The sequence below is a fragment of the Motacilla alba genome, chromosome 2 (genome assembly GCF_015832195.1).
Source record: "Motacilla alba alba isolate MOTALB_02 chromosome 2, Motacilla_alba_V1.0_pri, whole genome shotgun sequence".
Lineage (NCBI taxonomy): Eukaryota > Metazoa > Chordata > Aves > Passeriformes > Motacillidae > Motacilla > Motacilla alba.
Window position 1 is genome coordinate 115,982,020 of NC_052017.1, and position 15,185 is coordinate 115,997,204.

General features: G+C 39.2%; 1 protein-coding gene across 3 annotated transcripts in view; it reads left to right on the forward strand.

The window, feature by feature from the left end:
• Positions 1–15,185, forward strand: part of NKAIN3 (sodium/potassium transporting ATPase interacting 3) — a 342,394-nt gene that overhangs the window by 301,305 nt on the left and 25,904 nt on the right. The gene's annotated exons all lie outside the window — the stretch shown is intronic.

Consider the following 15,185-nt stretch of genomic DNA (forward strand, 5'->3'; position numbering starts at 1 on the left):
AAGGGTAGTTTCATCCAAGTAGATCATCCAGGTCAGTGATAAACAAATTGAATAAGAGTGGACCCAGTACTGATGCCAGGGGAATGCACTGACTACAGGGCTCCCAGTGGATTCCACTCTGCTGATCACAACCCTCTGAACTCAGCCATTCAGACAGTTCTTGACCCACCTCTGTGTCCCTTCATCTCACCCACATTTCCTGAGCTTACCTGTGAGGATGTTATGGGAGACAGTGTCAAAAGCCTTGCTATATATCGCAACATATTTATTAAGTTGGCAATGGATTCAAAATCTGAAAAATAGGAAGAGCTCATAGGTTAGTACTGGCCAGACCGACATCAGTTTTACAGATGGTCCCACAGTGAACTGAGTAGTATTTTAGAAATGTAACAACTAATGTAACACATCATTCTTTTCATTTGAGAGATCTTTTCTTTTTCCTTGCACTTGTTTTTGTTCTTAAGTATTATTTTTTTTATTACTGTAAAGATTGCCTTATTAATGTGACTTTTTGACTTTTTAAAGACTGCAGAATGAAATCTGTAAAGTTTTTTGACATTTTGTAATAGCCAATTTAGTCTTAATTAAACAAAAAAAAGTTCTCCTGGCTCAGCTCCAATCACAACCCATATTTTTCACAATGAATGATGTTGCAAGGAAATTTTAGATTATGAACTGCTGAGAGTATTCCTAACATCCTAACAGTAAATCCAACATAATAGCTGATCATCACTCATATCTATTCTCAATATTTTATGTGGAAGCATCAACATCATGTCTCCTTTTCATCTGAAATAGGCAGCATACCTAACTAAACCATTCCATATGAATTTCAAAACCTGATTGCAAGGGACTTCAATTTATTAATTTCAATTCAACAAATACTGGGCTGAAATTATAATGTGTACATTAAACTTACAGTTAATATTTTAATCTTTTTCCCATTGTGTACATTAGATTTCCATGCTTCTAATTTTCTAACTATAAAACTTACAGCTGAATGCAGCAAATGTAAATAGTAATAAATTGACATGTTCAGTGCAGCAAAGATGAGGGCTTAATATCTCCTGGGTATATTGGCTGGGACTTCCCTGTCGTATCTGAAGTCTGGTTTCTCACAGCCTTTGATGAACATTTTTCCCTGGAAAGAACAGTTTGGATCCATCTATAGGACTGATCTTTCCAGCATGTTCAGGGCATTGGGTTCCATAGTTTATTTCTGATTTGTGTGTAAAATGTCCTTCCTTCAGTTTATGATGATGGGCAACACCTTAGTCTGTGATCTGATAATTTGGTTTGATTTTCCATTGTCCTTATATAATGAAAAGTGGGATTAATTATTTTGTATCATTTCCAAGCCATTCATGATTTTATTTTTTCTATGATTCTGTCATTAACTGCCTCCTTTCCAAAGGTGAATTTGTCTAATCTCTCCCTTTTCTAAACCCACCCATATCTTTGATTACGTTTGATATTTTTCTCTGTAATTGTTCTGATTCAACTACTTCCTTTCTGAAATGAGGAGAAAGAACTGAGTGTAGCATAGAGGATGCAGGACGCAAGGGATTTGTGTGGTGGCATAATGTATTCTTCTTTCATTCCTATTGCCTTTCTACTATTTGATTCTCCTTTCTGACTGCCGCTGAGCACTGAGCTGAGGTTTATAATGAACTATTCACAAGTTTCCTGAGAGCTAATATCAAATTTAGAACCTATTACTGTATGTGTATAGTTACAGTTGGTTCTCCTTATGTGCATTACTTGGCATTTATTGACATAGAATTTCAGCTGTAATTTTATCACCCAGTCACTTAATGCCCTTAGATCCATCTACAACATTTTGCAGTGGACTTCTGTTTTGCTTTGCCGCATCGTGTGAATCATACATGGTTTTTAGACCCTTATCCTTTTTGGGAGGAGCTGGTTGGCAGCAGGCTTTGGAAGAGTCAGCAATGTGCCCTGACAGCCAAGAAGGTAAACTCCACCCTTGGGTGCATCAAATACAGCATCACCAGCCAGTCAAAAGAGATGATTATACCCCTGTGTTTTGCATCAGTGTGGCCCCACCTGGAGTGCTGTGGGCAGTTCTGGGCACAGAACTGTTTAAGAGGGATGTGAAGGTCCTTGGATGCACCCAGAAGAGCAGAGCAAAGCTGTGAAAGTGTTGGAAGACATCCTGTGAGGAGCAGCTTCAGGCATTCAGCTTGTTTGGAGAGAAGGAGGCTTAGGGGTGACCTCATTACTCTCTCCAGCTTTCTAAGGAGGGCAGGTGCTGATCTTTTCTTCAGTTTTGATGTCCTGTGATAGGACATGTGGGAATGGTTAAAGCTGCACTGGTAAAGGTTTAGACTTAACATTAGAAAGCATTTCTTGACTAGAAAATTAGTGCAACACTGACACAGGCTCCCCAAAGAGGTGGTCGATGTCCCCAATCTGTCAGTGTGTAGGAGGCATTTGGACAATGCCCCTAACAATGTCCCTTCTTTGGTCAGAAGTGAAATGGTCGGGCACTTGAACTAGATGATCGTTGTAGGTTCCTTCCATTTGAAATAGCCCAGACCTATTCAGTTCTTGTCTATGAGGTTAAGAGATGAAAAGTTTTTATTCCATGACAGCTACTGTAACTACTGAGAAGCTGTGGTTACAGATCTGGTCAAAGAAATTTCTGGAAGTGTGTTCTGTATCACTTGGATTATCCCCCAAAGGGCTTTAATATGGGATATGCCTTTCCCTTTCCATTATTTTTCTTTCTACACCATTCTGTCATGTTTGTCCTCATGTCCTCATATTGAATAATTACAGTTTGTGCCAGTTTGCTTGTTACAGAAGCCAGACTGCCTCTCTTTATTTTTCTTTTGGTCTAAACTGGCTTTTGAAAAATTTAACATTTCAAAGAACTACGAGAGTTGCCATTAAAATAGAGCTACCTGTGTTTCCTTTAGATGAGCCAGCTCTACTTCTGCTCACACTGTGAGGGAATTGTTTCAGCAGGGGAAAGAGTGACATAAAGTTTAACCTCCCAGGTATCTATTTAGCTAGACTGAGCTGCACAGCAGGGTTTAGTAGGCTCAAACTTATTTGTACCTGAAAGGAAGAAAAGAAAGAGGGTTTAAATACCCTGTCCAAGAGCACAGGAACCCCAGGAACATATTCCAGATGTCCAAAGGTGACTGTTTTGGTGATACTTTCAGCTTCCCCCCTGTATAATAAGGTTTCTTCCAAGGACTAAGGACATGCTCTTGAGGGTCTGGTGTCCCTCATGTAAAGAGGAAGATTTCTTGGCAAAGATGCATCCCAGTCCTGGATGCATGGAGAAGGAGGAGAAGTAGGTTAGCATTTTCTCTGCCTGACATAAACTCCTTCAGGCTGGGTAATTCAGAGTCTCTCTTCGTGCCAGAACATCACCCAAATAGGCACCATCACCTCTGTCCTTGATTAAATCTGAGCTAGTTTCCCAGAAATAAACTACCTGCTGTAACCAGAAGCTCAGCCTAGATGAGCCAGAGTCAGGGAGTCCAAAGACACTTCCATGTGAAACCTGTCTCCAGTCAGGACAAGCTCTCAGTGCAGCAAATGAGCAGTTACTTTTGCCAGGTGCAGGCTCTCTTGCTGCATTTGCATTTCTTTGCAGGGTTAGCCTCATGGCAGGAGTTAGGGCCAAATCTACCTCCCAAATGCTAAAACATCCTGACACTTGGCTCTGGGGCAAGACAAGAAAATGCCTCCCATACACCCAAAATATGGGGATTGCGGGGTCACACTCACTGGCCACAAAGGGATACTTGTGGTGGTTTTGTACTGATAGTGGGAGAAAAGTTCTTTCTAGAATGGCTCCAGTGTAGCTTGTGTATTTGCATGCTGCCTGAGCTTAGATACCTTGGAAAGGAAATACTGCTTTGGGACTCACCCTGGGCTTCAGGCTGCAGAATCAGGCCCAGATGAAGGCAAAGGGAGCAGTGGGGTGCAGTGTCAAGTGAAAGCTGAAGAAACAGGAATGAATAGGACATGAAGCCACAACATATATACAGGGGCCTTCTACTGCAATCAAATAAACTGTGCCAGGGACATGTGATATAAGAGATCACACTGGGTCAGACATGACGGGAGAAGCGGCTTTGAAAATTCATTAGACACTGATAGAAAGCAAAGCTTCACTGCAATTCTTGATGGCTTTTCTGCCCAGTGGGAATCCAGCACAAAAGCCTTTTAGCACACAGTTTAACTGGGAATACCTGAGCAAACTGATAACATTGCAGCTTTCATGGTATTCTTGTTTCTCACATATCACAGCAGACCACTCCACAAAGGATTAAAAGGACGTGTGTGTGTGTGTGTGTGTGTGTGTGTGTGTTTATGTACATCCCTCTGCACATTCAGCTAGCAGCTTGAACAAATTAAACAATGTTATCCATAGTGAGAGCTACAGCAGGAAGGATCAAACAAGGATGTAGCTTTCCCCTTCCACCATCTTTCATCCTACACCATTCTGTCATGTTTGTCCCCATGTCCTCATTGAGTAATTACAGTTTGTGCTGAGTGAAGAGGCTGCTATATTAGCTGCCAAGCACATAAATTCTGCCATGTTTCTAATTATAGCATTGTCCCTTCCAAAGACAAAAAAAACCAGTTCAACTGTGGCTCAATACTGAATCATTTGTTCTATGGTTTAAATATGGCATATTTATACACAAGCAGAAGCACACGTGGGGTAGATCATCTACTAAATATGCTGTTAAATGAAAATTGCTTAGAAAAAACAAAGGGATGATCAAGAAATATCATCATAACTCCACCTCTTCTATCTGTCATCTGCTATTGTTCATCACCCTAGTATTTCAACAAACACACCCAAAAAGGCAAGAAATGTCTGGTGGACATAGAAGGGGGTTTTTTGGTGTGATTTTCCTGGCATATATGAAACAAAATAATAACAGAAAAAGAACACTGAAATATGCAATGTCCAAAACTATTTTTGAATTGATACCCACAGAGAGAAACACTGTATGCTACTTTTCTGCCCTGCTCTGCAAGCCAGATTATAAGAGAAGTTTTCAGACAACCTGTGCTCATTCATGCTGCTTTATATGAATTTCTACACTCGTGAATTTTAACCAGCTCTTGGTTATTATTCAAAGCTTTTATTTCTGTGTGATTTGATTAATGGCTGCTCTCAGCTATTGCATGTCATTCAGGCTTTGGAGATTACTTGTGATGTGCATTTGTGTGTCAGCCACTCCTGCAAGTCCTCTCAGAAGGTTCCACTTGGGTCAATAATATGAGCAGGCTGGTAAGGGTAGAGGTTAAATTCTTACTTTCCATTCATTGGATCATACAGCATTTCCTGCATAAGGTGATGTGGTGGCTTTGGGTCTATTTTTTTGGGTTGTTTTTTGTTTTTCTCTGAAGAATCATAGAATGGTCTGGATTAGGAGGGACCCTATAGATTATTAGATTAAATATCCCCTGCCATTGGCATGGACACCTCCTGCTAGACCAGGTTACTCAAAGCCCCATCCAGCCGGGCCTTGAACACTTCCACCCACAACTTCTCCTCTGGGCAACCTGTTCCCCTGCCTCAACACTCTCACACAGAGAGTGATACCCTTGTCCTATCACTTGTAAAAAGTTCCTCTGCATCTTTCTCATAGCCACCTTCAGGCAACCTGTTCCCCTGCCTCAACACTCTCACACAGAGAGTGATACCCTTGTCCTATCACTTGTAAAAAGTTCCTCTGCATCTTTCTCATAGCCACCTTCAGGCAACCTGTTCCCCTGCCTCAACACTCTCACACAGAGAGTGATACCCTTGTCCTATCACTTGTAAAAAGTTCCTCTGCATCTTTCTCATAGCCACCTTCAGGTATTGGAATGTCATCTAATGTCTCCCCAGAGCCTTCTCTTTTCCAGGCTGAATAGCCCCAACTGTTTCAGCCTGTCTTCATAGGAGAGGGTCTGATCACCTCCATGGCCTCCTCTGGCTTCACTCCAGCAGGTCCATGTCCTTCTTATGTTGGGGGGCCCAGAGCTGGACACACTCTTGCAAGAACAAAGGAAGAGAGAATCACCTCCCTCGACTTACTGCTGTGGCATAACTGTTGTTACTGAAAGCTTTGCAATTTTTTCATATGATTTTAAGCCATATTTATGGATTCACAGGAGCCAGGATAATATTATGTTCAGTCTTAGCTATCTTAGGTATTTAAGAAATATCTATAAAGGGACTTAGCTAATAGTGGGGATCAGACTGTTATAATTCACTGAAATCTTGAACTAGACATTTTTATTTCCATGTCACAGTTTGTTTGTCTTTAAATGGGTACTGCCTTATGGTAATATAATTGTTTCATGCATGTGTTATTTACATTGTACATGAAGAGAAAGAAATTATTCAGTAGAAAGAAGTCATTCTTACAGATTTCAATGCATTGTTGGAATTAACATACATTCTTCTGTGTCTGTTGTAAGAAGTAAGTGGAAATAATACTCTCATTATGTGCCTTCAGATCTAATAAGGAGGGAAAAATATCTTTTGGCATTCTATCAACAAAGAACATCTTTCATAATTGCAGTATAAGCAGTGAAAGAATTTTAAAAGGAGTATTAGCATAAAAAATGGCCAAGATTTGCAATATTCTGCTGTTCTGAAAGCAGTTTGCTTTTGTACCCCCTGCATGCATAATCAGTTTCCCTGGGATACAAAAACCTTCCCAAGTACCTTGTCACATGCCAAAGAGATTTACATTGGCTTGAGTCACTGGCAGACATTAGGTATGTGCAGCTTAGGTGGGGATAAAGTCATTACCTGATGAGTTCTTTAGGAAATACTTTGGGTTACAAGGCACCATCGAACCTGAATTTCATATCAAAAGATAAGAAATATAGTGTGATCTGCAAGTAGCTCTGAAGTTATCCTTAACACTGGTAGGTAAAGGTGAAAGCAAATAAAAGCAGGTATTTAGAAAATATAAAAACAAGTAACACAAATTCACTTTGGCAGAAATGAAGGAAGGTCGTCTTTTCGTCTGCTTATTGTAAAATTAGATGTAAAGGGTTTTCTCAGTTCCTGTTATTCAGCTGACAAACTAATTAGTTATTAAATTGAATATGAGAACTTTGACCCTGTTCTTAGGATGACTTTTATTTTCTTTACACACTGGAGAAAAGCTAGATCTAAAGTCTCACTTGTTTATCCAGTTCTTTTTTGATGATTTTGTTAAGTCTGCTCAGATGTAGATCTCCTTTCTCTTCCTTCTTACCGCCCTCATCCCCTTCACTTTCTATTGTTTCGCTCTTAAACCTTCAATGTTTAGGTTGGCTTTATTTTGCACTTTTGACTTTCACTATATTCAGTTGTATCATTTACAAACAATTCATATATTTCAAGATAAAACACTGTTCTGACCAGTCATGTTTAAATACTGTGTTCAGTGGTTTTACATATTGAGACTTACTTTTCATTCCAACTAGGAAACGTAAATCTCTATCACACAATAGACAACCAAATAGATAAGACCAACCTAGTCTGTGAGGGTTGCTCTGACATTATCACAGTGTTAACAGAGTACCTAGGTGAAATTCTGTGACCTATGTAATTAAACACAGGATTGGATTAAACAGTTTGCTCAAAATCCTCCATCTTTCAGATCTCAGAACACAAAATATTATTTCTAAGGACTTGCAGCAAAAACAAAGGAGGGAGAATAACCTCCTTGCTAAGCTGAAGAGCAAGAGGAGAGAGAGAGCACCCTTCTTGCTCTCAGCCCTAACAAAGCTGGAACACATCGTGGTAACATGACACATCAGTCCTCCCTCTTAACTGGTAAAATCATTTTGGGCAACTGGGTAACAGGACAGTTATACATTTTTGCTGCTGGAGAAATAAATTCCCAGACCAAGAGCTAAGTTTCTGATCTTGGCCTGGGAAAATTAGATTGTCAATACAATTTTTAATTTAAAGCCCTAGAGACACAGTGGGAACAAGGACTTGAGAACAGTAGATACAGGGTAGAGCTTCAAAAAGCACAGTAGCTAACAGATGTAGTAGTCTCCTCCAACATGCTGCTGGGCTCCCAGTGGATGGTATGCAAGAGGAATTGTCTCCTGCAGTATTAGCCAACAACTTCTTTGTATTTTAAGAACAGATATTTTAGTATCTTCTCAATTGTTTCTCCACAGTAAATACATAGCAAAAGTCCCCACAAGTTCCCGTCACCCATTTTTAGAGTCCTTAGCACATTTTTAAGGGCTATCAGGGTTGTAGTCTCTAGGATCTTTTCACTATAGCTGCAAGTAGCACAGCTGGACCAGACTGGCTCTGTGCCGTGCTGATTAAATTGGTAGACAATACCCCTATAGCCTGAAATTTATTCAACTCAAATCAAGTAGATTTTAGGAAGATGAAGGAGAGGAAAAAAACCCGAAAGCAGACAACATAGAGTACTTCAGCTATTGCTGCTACCTTTTCCTGCTGTGTTTTCTGGACAATTTTCCAGTTGTTTGTGCACTTTTATTGTTTTAGATTTCTAAGTACTTTCAGGTTGAGCCTTCCCCGGCTACCAGTGTAAAATGTTATGCATTTCATAATATAATTCTGGAAAATGAAGACATACCTTTGAGACTGTCTGTTCTTTAATTTTAAAAATTGCATTCAGTTTTGAAATTATCTATAGTTTTACAATATGTTTCTAGTAAAATGTTTATAATCAAGCAGATAGGGTGCATAATTGTATAGAGTCATATAATTGGATAACTATATACTACAGCAGTAAATGGTTATTATTATGCTCCAACTATATACTGCTGTTCCTCTGGATCTTTTTCCTTTGTCATTGTCTTAAAATAAGAGTTATGATTTCTTTGTACTTGATAATCTTAGTCATATTTCTACCTTGCTGAATCGTGAATACACACAGATACTGGGATAATATCCTGCTTCCCTTATGTATCTCCCACTCTGATTTAGCACTTTTCTAGTCTTTAATGGAGGAAAAGGGCTTTACAGTCCTCTCTGCAGAGTAGTAAAAGTGTTAGTGGCAAGTAGGTAGCTAAGAAGATGATTAACTACTCATGTTTCAGCTACTCCTCAGTAGTTGTTAACTCTTGTGAAAATGCTAATCAGGGGACAGTAATAGGCAGGATGCTTTGTAATGAATGCATTTTTACCTTTTTGCTCAGTAAATTTACTCTAGCTACATAGTTTCCATTTTATAAGTTAAATTTAAGATATCTTGTCAAGCTTTGTATCCTACAATTTTTTAATGCATAAAGAATAAATTCTAAAAGTTTCTTCTCCATTCATATTCCCTCAGTCTTTGTAAGAAATTAGGTAGTAGTGAAATATCTTGCAGAATAAAAGGAATTGTGTTTGCCAAGTTACACTCCTGAAGAACCCCAAGACATAATTAAGAAATAATGATTTTCAGTTCTCATCAGCAAAAAGGAAATCAAGAAAAAGCTGTATTCAGTGCAATGATAAGCTGGGTGGACTAGATGTGTACAAGGAAGAAGATGAAGCACAGTTTCTATTTTCTCCAGATTGGAGATATCTTCCAAATCTGGTTTACCTACAAGGTCACACACATCCTCTTGGAGCCAGGAGAACTGTACATTTTGTTTATGTGGATGGCTCCATGTTGTTGCAACGAGACCTCTACAAAACTCTGTGTAATTGCTTAACAGTGGTGAATGACCTGTTGTACACCTGACCTTGAAGATTAACCTGACAGCCCAGGGCACTGCTTCATGTAGTCTTAGATACTTAGGGAAGACTCACATAGCTACTTTGAACCAGTGCAACTGCAGTATGTGAAGCTAATAGGAAAGTAATCTCATACTGTGAGAGTGTATTTAAAGGCCACAGCTGATGATGACGAAGCAAAGCAGGAAGACATAAGTAAAAATTATCCAAATCATCAATTTTAATAAAAAGTATTTCAGTCTTCTGAAAATGGCCTTGATTTAAATCATCACTCTAGTTTTATTTTGCATTTGTCCTTGCTTTCCTAAGGAAAGGTTAATCCACATTAAGTAGCAACTATTAAAATACATTAATTAGCAAGTAAACATACATTTTTGCACTCGGTTTGATTCTTATTTTTAATAGGATATATTCTAGTAATATCCATTTATTAAAGCAATTATATCTCACAGCATATATTTGCTCAAATGATTAGTTTTTTAATTTCTTACATGTTTTAATAGCTTCAGTTTAATGATGGACAATTATATAATCAAATTTCACTTCTATTAAACTAGGTACTTACATTTCATGCAGATATCCATAGCTTTAGCCTGGAGATTTTAGTTAGACTAAAGCATTAAGGTCCTGTTGAGAATCTGCTGCCTGCATGGGAGAAAAAATAACAGAGACTACTACTATTATATTTCTACCTAAGGATACCAGCAGAAAATAAATTATGCATCAAAAGCCTTGATATACCTACAAAAGCCTACATCATACCAATGTACCCATGTTCCACTAATAAGAAATCCCTTTGTGGACTCCACACTGAAGTCTCTGCTAACTTATAGCCTAGGTGACAACTGTTTCTCACATCCTGAGCCTATCCTTCACTATGTCTTGGAGAATTCAGCAACGCTTCTCAGCTAGTCATTGAAAGAAATAAGGTGTTTGGTAGGGAAATTCTGATGCGTCCGAAAATACTGCGTCCAAAGAATTATGGCTCAATGTTCAATAACAAGTGGTATCACTCAGGGGCCCATGGTGGGACCAGTGTTTTTTTGTGTCTTCATTACTGACATAGCAGTATTGTGTGCACCCTCAGCAGGTTTGCTGATGGCACCAAGCTGGGTAGTACTGTTGATGGGCTTGAAGGATGAGATGGCTTGGCAGGCTCAAGCAGTGGGCCCATGTGAACCACACAAACTTCAAAAAGGCCATGTGCAAGATCTTGTACTCAGCTCATGGCAATCCATGATATCAACACAGGCTGGGGGTGAATGGCTGGAAAGGAGCTCTGCTGAGAAGAATTTGGGGATCATGGTGGATGACAAACATAGCATTGAGTAAGCAAAGTACACTTGCAGTCCAGAAAGCCAATTGTACCCTTGGGTGCATCACAAAAAGTATAGGCAGCAAGTCAAGAGAGGTGATTCTATCCCTCTACTCTGCTTTCATGATATTCCACTTGGAGGACCATGAGAATATTTGGAGGTCTGAGAGAGCTGGGGCTATTTAAACTTTATTTTGGCCTTTTCATTTATAAAGGGGGCTTGTAAGAAAGACGGAAATGGGCTTTTTTGACATGGTCTGTGATGAGAGGCCAAAGTTGTAAATTGAAAGAGCATAGATCAAGATTGAACATAAGGAAGACATTTTTTACAATGAGGGTGGTGAGGCACTTGAACAGGTTGCCAAGACCAACTGTGGATGCCCCATACCTGGAAGTGTTCAAGGACAGGCTGGGTGAAATTTGAGAAACCTGGCCTAGTGAAAGATGTTCCTGCTGTTCCTGCCCACAGCAGGGAGAGAAGAGGTTTAAAGTCCCTTCCAACCAAAACCTTCTGTGAGTCCCTGAAATATTTTAAACATTGCTTTTTCTGTCTAGAGAAAGGTGTGTAGCCTAACCACTGTATAGATGAAGGCTGGGGACAGCAGCCTCTACCCACAATTTCCCCCCTGATTTTCTGCAGAATAGCACTCATAGGTGTCTTCTGAGACACTTAACTAACCCGGGCTCTTCAGGTAAGACAGGCAGTCTTGTACAGTGCAGGATCCCAGAAGGTTTCCATGCCTTGAACTCAGTGTTGTCAAGACAAGGCCTCCTGGCTGTCTGTATATTTCTCTCTGGATCAAGCCAGAGGCTCCTATTTATGCTTTCAGGTGCTAGTGATCTTTGATGCTTTGGACATCCTGTTCCAACCCCTTCATCAGTCCCTTTGAATGATTACTGCAACTCAAGATGACCAAATTAAGAATCTTCCAGCTCATATGCATCATAATTGCTTTGGTTATCAGGGAACACACGTTTAAGTCTATCACTTGGTGCCAGGCCAATAGCCAGCATTTCCAGTACCAAGATTGGCAATTAGCCTGGTGGCTAGATGGGTTCACATGAGCATAACACTATTAATTAAACAGCAGCTCTGTTAATCAAGATACCAAAAGCAATTTGTTGGAATAAATATTTTATTAGCATGTCCATCAATAACACAAAATAAGGGTTTTAATTGATTCATTTACAAAAATATTCACACAGTGGTGGCTGTAATTTTGTTTAAGGGCACGGAAATAAGTCTCATCTGTCAAAGGGTATATTCCCACTTTATCACTTCTTGTTAATGGTGCTGTAGATATCAGTTACCCAACTACAACTACTTGTTTGTTAGTTACAAGCCAAGCATTGCTGACCCCTTGACCAGCAATACCTGACAATTGACGCTAAAGGACTCTTTTTTCTACTTGTTGTTTTATTTTTTTAGAAAAATATATTGTTGGATTATGGAGGGCTATGGTTAGTTACCTCATCTTTTTCTTCCCATTGAAAAGACCACAAAATTGAAAGAGGGTGCATATCTACTTTTTTTATTTCTCCTGGTATTAATAAGTAAACATCTGGGAGAAATGGTGTGTTTTAAACAAATATGCATCATAAATACAACAGCTAGCAGTGATTTCTAATGCTGAGGAATATAAAGAAATATATTTCTGAGAAGTAGAGAAAGGCTGCTGATTTTGCAAGAAGGTCACAGATTAGGCAAAGTGTGTTTCAAGCATTGAAGAGAGTGGGAAAAGATTAAGGAGAAGGTCTACTAAAAGAGGAGGATGTAAACTCTTAGGACTGTTAAAACTCAGGCTTGTCATGACCCACATTTTTTGGAAGACTTTTTTGAGCACTTTTCCCTATTGCTTTCTCTGTGTCAGGTCATTTATTACTTGTTAGAGTGGAAATCTTGCTGTGCTTTATCCACTTGTCCAACATCTTAGACATTTGAGAAATCTGCTGGAAGCACTTACAGAGACACATTTTATATAATATGCATGGATATAGAGTCTACATGTACATATAAAGAAGGAAATGCATTTATAAAAATAAAGTTAATTTAATACAGAATACTACTAATAAGAAAAAATAAATATATGATAGGGAAAGAGTAAATAATTCTAATATTTTATCTTCCTTCACAAACACTTAACCCATCGCCCGTACTACAATTCATTTCTATCATGTTCATTATTTGTTCAGCGGTTTTAATCTTCAAAATATTTTAGTCATGCTTAAGAAAAAGAAACAAATCCAAGTGACTGATGCAGTCAAATTGCACAACACAAATGGTGATCAGGAAACATTGTAAATAAACAGGTGACATCCTGTTATGAAAAATCACCTGTGCTCTGGTTTTTCCATGGTACTAATGCAATATTTTCTTAAATTATATGTAACCTTCAGGTGGCACAAGCACTGCATCTCAGATATGATTTGTCTTTTGATCTCTTGGAAACCTTTACATTGTATTGTTTTAGTGGTCATGCCTGAAAGGTGCTCTAAACTGTGAAATTTAAGGAAAAAATGTGTCAAGGAGTCTGTAAGCCACTGCTGGCCCTGGATGTGCTGGCAGCTGAACCATAACATCCCATTGTCATTAACAGCAGGAGCTGGGCTGCTCCTAACCACCCACACAATTCTCAGCAGGTAAAGCAAGTCCTGCCGTGTCTGTGGGCACCAGGCACATGGGGATAGGCAGCTCGGGCATGGATCCATCCCAGCCTCCTCCAGAGCTGACTCAGAGCATCAGTGCAACAAAGTTCTGCTCACCTGAGAGAGGCTGTGGCAATACCACACAGCAAACTGGACACCAAAAAACAGTCAGGGAAGCTGCTGGTACTATATCTGCTCAGAATGAGAGAAAAGTTTGATTAAAGTCACTTTGTGAAAACAGCAGTGAGGTGAATGCCCTGGAGAGGAAACTCTGACAGGACTGTGCCACAGTGCTGTGACAGCCCTCATTCACAAGTAGCTCAGCTTCAGCATACTGTAGCTTAATTCTCCATGGGAAGATTAATCCCTTGGAGAAGGATTAAACTGCAGTGAACTAGGGCCACTTTATTTCTGAATGGGAAAGGCCACACAGGTATTTAATGTACTTTATCTTAGTGCATTGATTTCACAGCTTTAGCTAATTCATCTTAACTACCCTGAATTCCCTTGTGTGGACAAGCTTTTTGTCTGCAGAGAGGCTTTTGGAGCTGCTTGTAAAGCTCCTTGTGCAGCCCAACCAGAAAGCAGGTTGGAATGATTTTTCTGCTTCTGAAGGAGCTTATACCTGTCTAGATACTATTAAATTACCTCTTTCTCAGATGGTTGATCTGTGACATCCTTAGAATAACTATTTTAATTAGATTTTTTGAATGGACCAGAGAAAAAGGAGTGTTCTTAAAACTAATCTCTGGGCTATTTTTGAAATCTCTCATGAAGAGTCTTTAGAAGGCTTTCAGGTGGCATGAATTGTGTACAGCTGCACAAACAATATTTTCTCAAGATTGGACATGTCTGGCCATGCAGTTTAATAGGTTTCCTTGCCCAGTGGGATTTTCTTCATCTTTGGTCATGGTCATAAGAAAACATTTTGTCTATATGGATAAGGAGAGAGTGGAGTTTCTATTTCTTGATCCTAAAAAATCTTAATCCCTTCCTCTTGGTGGCACAAGTGGCACAGATTTAGGTTAAGGAGGATGCTTTCATGGGTGCTGCTGTTAAAGTAGTGGCGAGGTTTGACTGTTGTTCTTTGGGGAAATGATATTATTAATTTCCTACATAGTTAACATGAATTACTTGAAATAATGTGTTTCCCAATGTCAATGAATCATAACCCAGTTTTGCTGTTCAGTTACATCATGACAATTCACTATCAATTTAAAATTTTGCCTAACAGCTCTTCACTGGGACACTTTATTTAGCACCAAAAGACATCTCTTGTGGATTCCATAGAAGTGTCACTACGACTTAATTCTGTAGCAATCAATAAATGTTTTGGCATTTTAGTAATCATATGAGGTGCATAGGGGCCCACATTCATGTGGGAAAAGCCATGTCAGAACAGAGGTACTGAAGAATGAGTAACAAAAGTAAACAATAGCTGAACATCAGGGTACAGATGTTTTCCACCAGTATTGCTCAATAGCAGTATTCATCAATACTGATCCCAGTGAGACTAGGACAATATTT